Source organism: Scyliorhinus torazame, chromosome 13 (genome assembly GCF_047496885.1).
Source record: "Scyliorhinus torazame isolate Kashiwa2021f chromosome 13, sScyTor2.1, whole genome shotgun sequence".
Lineage (NCBI taxonomy): Eukaryota > Metazoa > Chordata > Chondrichthyes > Carcharhiniformes > Scyliorhinidae > Scyliorhinus > Scyliorhinus torazame.
The window spans coordinates 173,017,523-173,025,149 of NC_092719.1; positions in this window are offsets into that span (position 1 = coordinate 173,017,523).

A 7,627-nucleotide genomic window follows, 5' to 3' on the forward strand; every position below is an offset into this window, starting at 1 on the left:
GTAATGGTGAGCTTTATTGAAAACGGCATCATTCACTTCCCTTATGCTTTTGTGTGTCTCTGATTGTGAGATTCCGTAAAGATCCCCAGTGGAGCCTTGGAAGAATCTGCAGGCAAAAGGATTCATTGTAGTGGGAACATTCAGAACAACGGGCATTGGGTGCCCTCCAAGTCTGTGCGGCATGGGTTCCTCACAGAGAATGTGGCAAATAAGCTACCACATCCCGAGACAGGTGAAAGCATCTGTGGCACTGACTTTCGCTCATCTCCATGTATGAGCTGTATCTTCTGTAGATCTTCAGTCGCACCAAATGCCTTCATGGATTTGGCCCCTTCTTGTCGGTGTCTGGATCTTCCTAGCACCCCTCTGGCTCTTGTTCCTTCGGGCAACGGTCATCCCTGAGCCGTGCCAAGCCCTTCTCCTCATTCTAGTCAAAGCTATTAAGAAGGCAGTATTGTCTGTACACCGTATACCAAGGCCACCCCTTGCAGGATGATAGCTTTCTGGAGAACAACACATGGCTGATCATTCCCCTCACACATGACTGCACATTCACAATGAGGGTCTTCATTAGAGTCAAAAGACCCGAGTCCTAGGAACCACATTCAGACTTATGTTGGTTGTCCTCCAGCAGCCTTGAAAATACCTATTGATGCCCAATCATTGTACTTATGTCATGACTGCAAGATTGATGCCTTGAATGCTATGACCAGTGCACTGGGAACATGGAGGCTTGTAGGACCCATGCAGCCTCTGAGATGTGGCCATTGATTCTTCGACATGGCTCTGTAAAGATCAGATGCTAATTAAGACCATATGCTTTGCAGCTCCCAAACGTAATGGACATGCCAATTTTGAGTCCGCAATCTCTGCCAGTGAGAAAGAGCACAGGCTGAAACTCCGGAGAGATTCGAAAAACACGATTCTCTTCAGCAGGATTGGGTTTTGGAATTTCTCCAGTGGAGTAGTGCAAATCGCGTCATGGGATCCTGGGAACCCTATTAGCATGTCATTAGCGAGCACCCTCTCCCAGACTTTCCCCCCTGACGTAATATTCATCAGGCGCCAGTGTGACATCACGTTGTCATCATTTACAGCAGGTTTGGCCAGGCATGAGGCGGTCAAGGGGATCCCTCTGGGGGCGCAGAGGTAAGTATAGACCCTGGGGGGGGGGGAGTAGAGAGACATGCCCAGGCAGTGCCCTGGCACTGCCCCCTGGCACATGTTGGCACTGCCAACCTGTGATGGGCTGGACCCTAGTGGACGCACTCTTGGGTCCACTATATATGTGTGGTGGACGGGGGCCATTAGACTGCAGAGCTGGTCGGGACACCCTTTATAGATGGTTTCCCAATTCATTTGTATCAGGTTCCTGGCTCAAGAGGCCCTGCCTTTCGAGAGTTACGGTGTAACTCCCCCCCCCACCCCCCACCCCCAACATGCCCTGAGACCCCTCCCTGACCATTTTTTTAAGGTCAGCTTAAAAACCTATGCCGAGAAACAAGCTTCCGAGATCCCTCTCATCATCCACTAAGTCCCTCCCGTCGTCCTCTATCCTCACCGCCTCATCATTTCTCTTCCTCCTATTACTATCCAGTTTCCCCATTACCCTTGAACCTTTCATTATCTATGTTGATATTCCTGCCCTCCCCGAACTCTTGAATGTTGATGCCCCATATGTTTTGTCAACCTGACCCTTCCCCTCTGAACACCACATGCACCCTGACATTCCAGGACCAGCCCCTCACGTGAGACCATCAAATACAGCCCCCCTGTCTTTTCAGTTATCAACTCACAGGATGCAGATGCTTCCCCTGACTATGACTATGCCATCTGCCTCACAATACAATGATTCGAACCCCCAGGATCAAATTCCTCAGCTGACTCAACACACCCTGCACACTATACATTATATTGTGCACAACCTTCAATGCCCAGAGAAGTCTTCCACTGCCCAATACCAGGACCAAGACTTGCATGCCATGCAGAATACTTTATAATGGCCCATTCAGCCCCAGCACAGCCTGTTCAAAATGTCCCCTACGGTGTGGCCTCAGCCCCAGGACAAACTGTTCGATATGCCACTGACAGCTTGGTATTAGTCGCAGGACAGTTTCTGAATCCTCCTTGGACAGTCTTATAACTCTTGCCCCTGGGCATTCTTTCACTACTCAGCTCTGTTCGTTGATCACTACCAAGCCTCCCCTGTCCCACCTTTCCCTGTTCCTACCTCCCTTTTCCACTTCCCTCCCGTATTCCACACCACCACCTCCAGTAATACTGCGGCCTTCCCCTCCCCTCCTGTACTCCACACCCTACATTCCCCAGCTCTGCCTCCATCCCCCTCCTCCCCACTGGTACTGCCTCCCGTGCCAAGCTTGTGATACAGGCACCCAAAATCTTGCAGCAATGTTCTTCAAGATAAGCGAAAGAGAAGATGAACTGAAGCACAGCAGGTGCACATCACTTAGACACAGTCAGGAAGCAGGCTCATCTAATTATCCATTAGCGGGGCACAAAATTTGGAGAGGGAATATAATTACGGAAAGTTGGTCTTTTAATGAGCATTTCATGAGATACAAATGAATGCAAATGTGATTTCCGACATAGATCAGTGGGAAAACTTTCAACCCCCCCATCAAACTATGGGAGAACAAAATTACAACTAATTCCCCACTGGCAGCTAAGTGACTTTTATTCATGCCAAATTTAGTGCCCTCCGCCCACCAGGATTTCTGGTGGGAGCAGAAAATTCCACCCATCGTCTTCTGCATAAAGCCCCAAGCTCCTCTCAGTTTGAACAAAGGGTAGGATTCTCCAACCCCCCCGCTGGGTCGGAGAATCGCTGGGGGGCGGTGTGAATCCCGCCCCGCCGCTCCGAAGCTGGCTGTCGAATTCTCCGGCGCCGGTTTTTGGGCGGGGGCAGGGATCGCGTTGCATCGATCGGGAGCCGTTGGCAGTGGCCCCCCGACGATTCTCCGGGCCCCAATGTGCCGAACGGCCGCCCGTTTTTGGCCAGTCCAATTAGACAAGGTCTATACCGGCGGGACCTGGCTTTGGGGGCGGCTTGCTGAGTCCTCGGGGGAGGGGGGGTGCAGGGGGATCCTGCCCCGGGGGGGGGGCCCCCATGGTGGCCTGGCCTGCGATCAGGGCCCATCAATCTGCGGGCGGGCCTGTGCCGTGGGGGCACTATTTCCCTCCGCGCCGGCCTGTGTAAGGCTCCGTGATGGCCAGCGTGGAGAAGAAACCCCTGCGCATGCGCAGGGCTCACGGCAGCAGTTCTCCGCATGCGCCAGAACATGCTGGCGCCCCTGCGCATGCGCCAACTCTCTCCAGCCGGCGGAGGCCCTTCGGTGCCAGTTGGCGCGGCGCGAACCACTCCAGTGTCGGCCTAGCCCCCGGAAGTGCGGAGGATTTCGCACCTTCCGGGCGGAATGATGCCGGAGTGGTTCACGGCACTCTTTGGCGCTGGTACAGCCCGCCTCGCCGATTGCGGGAGAATCCCGCCCACAATCTTTACACCCCACCACGGTGAATCTTCGAATTTCCTTTCAAACAAAAGTCCCTTCACTCAATCTTCAGAGCATAATTGAATGGACATCAACTAGCAAGGCAACCTCTGGCAGCTCCTTGGTCTTTAACGCTCCACAGGCCTCAGTTCCATGAACCAAGAATCTGTCCTCACCAGCACTCTGCTTGGTAATGAACCCAGAAAACAGGCCTTTCCTTCTGCCTGACATAGCGCATCTGTTGTGGGCCTTCTTCCCCAAAACTTTCTGCCTAATTGACTCTGAGAGTCTGTCAATCTGTGCATCGCAAGGCCAGCTGCCTCCTCCTATGTGTCCAGGTGTTGAAACTTACACTCACTTTCAATACATTTTGACTGAGTTCCTGGGCGCGATTCTCCACTCCCGCGCCGGTTGGGAGAATTGCCTGGGCCGCCAAAATTTCCCGGGACGCCGGCCCGATGCCTTCCCGCGATTCTCCCAAGCGGCGGGAACGGCCCGGTCGAATTTCACGGGCCGCAGGCCGGAGAATCGCCGGAGACACCCAAAATTGCGATTCTCCGGCACCCCCGCTATTCTCAGGCCCGGATGGGCCGAGCGGCCAGGCCAAAACGGCGGGTTCCCCCGGCACTGTCCACACATGGCCGCTGCCGTCGTGAACGGTGCGTGAATGCTGGGGGGGCGGCTGCGGGGGGGGGCGAGGGGGGATCCTGCACCGGGGGGTACCTCAAATGTGGGGTGGCCCGCGATCGGTGCCCACCGATCGTCAGGCCGTCCTCTCTGAAGGAGGACCTCCTTCCTTCCGCGGCTCCGCAAGATCCATCAGACATCTTCTTGCGGGGCGGACTTAGAGAGGACGGCAACCACGCATGCGCGGGTTGCGCCCGTTATGCGGCGCCGGCCGCGTCATCTATGCGGTGCCGCTTTACGTGGGCGGCAAGGCCTGGCGCGTGTAGATGACGCGGCCTCGATCCTGGCCCATTGTCAGGGCCTGAATCGGTCAGGATTGGGGCCGTTTCGCGCCATCGTGAACCTCGACGGCGTTCACGACGGCACGGCCACTTCGGCGCAGGAGCGGAGAATCCCGCCCCCTGTTTCCGTTATAAGCAGGCCACATGGGTTATTTTGTAGGAAATTGCATCCCCTTCTGCAAATTATTCCATATCATTTTGAATTAAAGGAGGATATTTGAAACATAGCCAGATTCTAAACTCCAGCATTCATAACTATTTCAATAAGGATATTTTTCACTGATGTTGTTACAATTAAAGAAGCTATGCAGCACTGATGAAAATCTTGTAAATAATTACTAGAAACACAGAAAATGTGAGTCCATTGTATAGTTCACAATAGAGATGTACAAATGATTTCTTATTACATTGAAAGGTTTAATTTTGTGTTAGGAACTCATGTTATGTTGCACAGTGGAAAAGATATTGAACTCAAAGATTGATAACTAATTTACCTTTGGAAAAGAGCCACTAATTATTTGTGAAGAAGAATTTGTGACATTTCTTTTCTGAAGTAAGAGAAGAAATACTTTTGTTTCTTTTCTTCTTTCACAGGTTGTGGATATCTCTGGTGAAACCAGCATTTATCGACCATCCCTTAATTGTCCCTGAAAAGGTGGTGGTGAGCCAGTTTTGTGAACTGTTGCAGTCTGTGTAGTGTAAGTACACCCAGAGTGCTGTTTGGAAGGGAGTTCCAGGATTTTGACCCAGTGATAGTGAGGGAATGACAATATAGTTCCAAGTCAGGATAGAGTTTTTCGAGGAGGTCACTAAGATGATTGATGCAGGTAGGGCAGTAGATGTTGTCTATATGGACTTCAGTAAGGCCTTTGACAAGGTCCCTCATGGTAGACTAGTACAAAAGGTGAAGTCACACGGGATCAGGGGTGAGCTGGCAAGGTGGATACAGAACTGGCTAGGCCATAGAAGGCAGAGAGTAGCAATGGAGGGATGCTTTTCTAATTGGAGGGCTGTGACCAGTGGTGTTCCACAGGGATCAGTGCTGGGACCTTTGCTCTTTGTAGTATATATAAATGATTTGGAGGAAAAAGTAACTGGTCTGATTAGTAAGTTTGCAGACGACACAAAGGTTGGTGGAATTGCGGATAATGATGAGGACTATCGGAGGATACAGCAGGATTAAGATTGTCTGGAGACTTGGGCGGAGAGATGGCAGATGGAGTTTAATCCGCACAAATGTGAGGTAATGCATTTTGGAAGGTCTAATGCAGGTAGGGAATATACAATGAATGGTAGAACCCTCAAGAGTATTGAAAGTCAAAGAGATCTAGGAGTACAGGTCCACAGGTCATTGAAAGGGGCAACACAGGTGGAGAAGGTAGTCAAGAAGGCATACGGCATGCTTGCCTTCATTGGCCGGGGCATTGAGTATAAGAATTGGCAAGTCATATTGCAGCTGTATAGAACCTTAGTTAGGCCACACTTGGAGTATAGTGTTCAATTCTGGTCGCCACACTACCAGAAGGATGTGGAGGCTTTAGAGAGGGTGCAGAAGAGATTTACCAGAATGTTGCCTGGTATGGAGGGCATTAGCTATGAGGAGCAATTGAATAAACTCGGTTTGTTCTCACTGGAACGAAGGAGGTTGAGGGGAGACCTGATAGAGGTATACAAAATTATGAGGGGCATAGACAGAGTGGATAGTCATAGGCTTTTCCCCAGGGTAGAGGGGTCAATTACTAGGGGGCATAGGTTTAAGGTGAGAGGGGCAAGGTTTAGAGTAGATGTACGAGGCAAGTTTTTTACGCAGAGGGTAGTGGGTGCCTGGAACTCGCTACTCCGGCGGAGGAGGTAGTGGAAGCAGGGACGATAGGGACATTTAAGGGGCATCTTGACAAATATATGAATAGGATGGGAATAGAAGGATACGGACCCAGGAAGTGTAGAAGATTGTAGTTTAGTCGGGCAGCATGGTCGGCACGGGCTTGGAGGGCCGAAGGGCCTGTTCCTGTGCTGTACATTTCTTTGTTCTTTGTTCTTTGTTCTTTGTTCTTTGAGTGTGGCTTGGAGGGGGACTTGCAAATGGTGGTATTCCCATGCATCTGCTGCCCTTGTCCTTTTAAGGTGGGAAGAGGTCACAGGTTCGGAAGGTGCTATCAAAGGTGCCTTGGTGAGTTGCTGCAGTGTATCTTGTAGATGCTGTACACACTGTTGCCACTTCATGCAGTGGTGGAGGGAGTGAATGTTTACATTGTTTAAATTGTTTTGTTGTAAAGGCTAATGTGGAAAAATGTTTCTGATAATAGTTTTTTTGTGAGGGCCACGAAGAATCCAGCACGAGTTTTAAGGATACAAAGTAATAACATTTATTTACAATAACATATATATGTAACAGCAGCAGCAACTTCCCTTGCTGCACACTCCTTCCTGCTGGTTCCAAACTGGCCAGCTTTATTTATACTTGGAGTTTACTAATGGTTTCTCCGCCCCCCTCATTGGGGAAGCTCATACTCCCACAGGATTGTGGGATTGTCATTAGTCCCCAGCCAATGGTAAGCAGGCAGGTTATAACAAGTTTCATGTTTGAAAATCTTAGGAACTAACAAAATAGAAACACACATGCGGTTCGTAACTAATGTAATTTCGTAGGAGCAGGGATATGTAGCTTTGTGGATACCGGGATAGTGTGCACAGCTTTGCGGATTGGATTTTATTTCAGATATTTTCAATTGTTTCTGTTATGAGGATAAGATTCTAAGGTGTCCTCTAAATAACCCATCCTCATCATTATGCAAAGTGAGTATCTTGAGATTTCCACAAATAAATAGGTTTCATAACCACAAGCGTGGAGTACTTTGTGCCTGTTCATAATTACAGTACAGTCGACATTAGAAAAGCCCTTAATTACATGTATTTCATGTTTCCTCAGAGATGAAAAGTCTGCAGTCTATGCAGTGTTTTTCATTCCAGCTGAGTTACAAAATAATGCAGCCTATTGATTACATAAGGCTTATTAGATGTTTAATTAGGGAGGTGTTCAGTAGGAATTTCTGTATTGGGAATTAAATATTTTATCACTTTCACATCTAAAGTCAGAATCAAGCTCCACATGGGTTAGAATGCAAGACAAAACCCTCAACGTCGATCAAC